The 1,390-nt window shown below is 42.4% G+C and overlaps 1 protein-coding gene across 2 annotated transcripts in view; it reads left to right on the top strand.

Moving 5' to 3' along the window:
- Positions 1–72: 72 nt before the first annotated feature.
- slc19a1 (solute carrier family 19 member 1) overlaps positions 73–1,390 on the top strand; it is a 15,704-nt gene continuing 14,386 nt past the window's right edge. Inside the window, exon 1 of one of the 2 annotated variants that reach the window (XM_005752892.1) lies at positions 73–358. The gene's annotated coding sequence lies outside the window, so the exon portion shown is untranslated. The other variant, XM_005752893.1, reaches the window with a different exon arrangement.

Raw genomic sequence — 1,390 nt, 5'->3', positions numbered from 1 at the left:
CGCCGCGCTCCCACAATGCATTGCGGCGTGACGTCAACTCCGAAGCCCTATTGGCAGAAGCAACAACTTCACAGCAGATGGCGATGAAGGCAAAGGAAGTTCTGCTCTCTTGTCTCAAGGGTTACCGCAGCTTCACGCGGGATACCCTTCCTGGCGAATATGAGATATAAATAAAAATCAGAATTAGAAGAGACTCTTGTGCATGTATAGTACACAATCTACAATTTACGGGTTACTGTTGTATTAAAAATCCAACTCTATTGGCTTTAGTAAGCGACATGGTAGAGATCAAGGCTAAGACTTCCCAGAAGTCAGAGCGAAAGAAAGAAGGCGCTGCATCTCAAAAGGAACGCACAAGGTATGCCTTGTTCCTCTTCGTATTTACCAGGATTAGAGATATGTAAACTCCGCTTCATTAATGCAAAGTCTGTCTGATGGTGTGACACCAGGTCAGCTAGTAGCTTCAAACACTGTCATTTATTAGTGGCAGTGAAGGCGTCACGACGGCACTGTTTTTATGCCCATGTGCTATTAGCCAGTTGGCTAGCAGCCTCAGTTCGGGGTGATTGAGCTACAAACTGAAGTCGGCACGTCTCGGTCGTTGTTCCAGCAGCACAAACAAATCTCCTAAATACAGCCAGGTTTGGCAGCTAACGTAGCAATAAGTCGAGCTAATGTGAAACACTGACATGCTAACACACTTTGCTTCCCTGTGAAGTAGTTGTGTAACTTGTTGTTCCCTAAAATTTGGAAATGAGGCTGAAGTTCAGTCAGGAGAAAGCCAGATCACTCCTGGAGTTGTGCTGATGTATCACGCTAAAAGAAATAAATAAGAGGTAAGAAAATTGTTTGGTAAATTTTGCCCAAAGTTTAGCAACATTAGCATATGTTAGGGCTGTTTTTGTTGTGCATCTGCACTTTATTGTTGTCAATGTCTACGCGTGGGACAGTGTGAAACGTAATTTCAATTCCTTTGTATGGCAAGTACATTTGAAGAAATTGACAAATAAAGTTTTCTATTCTATATAAATGCACAATATTTGCGAGTTTTTTAGTAAGTCAGTAAACAAGATTAGGCTAACAGTCTAATTGAAGAAAAAACTCAGATTATTTTCTTAAAAACTCATTTTTTTCACTTTGGTGAAGGAGCTGCTTCAAGTTACAACAACACAAATGGGAAAACGTTACATAAGTGAATACGGTTTTCCACGTCTCTGCGCATGCTCCGTTTAACCTCCGCGTAACCTGCCATGTATCTGAATGTTTCTGCCGCTCATTTATATGGAGTAGGTAGCAACAGTAGCACCAGGTTACAACCAGCAAGATCCACGGTTTCCCTCGGAGTTACTCGAGTTCAGGAGCTTGTCCTTCTCAGTGAGCCTCACCTGGC

Source organism: Pundamilia nyererei, unplaced genomic scaffold, assembly GCF_000239375.1.
Source record: "Pundamilia nyererei isolate P.nyererei 1_Seehausen unplaced genomic scaffold, PunNye1.0 scaffold00390, whole genome shotgun sequence".
NCBI classification, from domain to species: domain Eukaryota; kingdom Metazoa; phylum Chordata; class Actinopteri; order Cichliformes; family Cichlidae; genus Pundamilia; species Pundamilia nyererei.
This window is presented reverse-complemented; position numbering and strand designations above follow the sequence as displayed.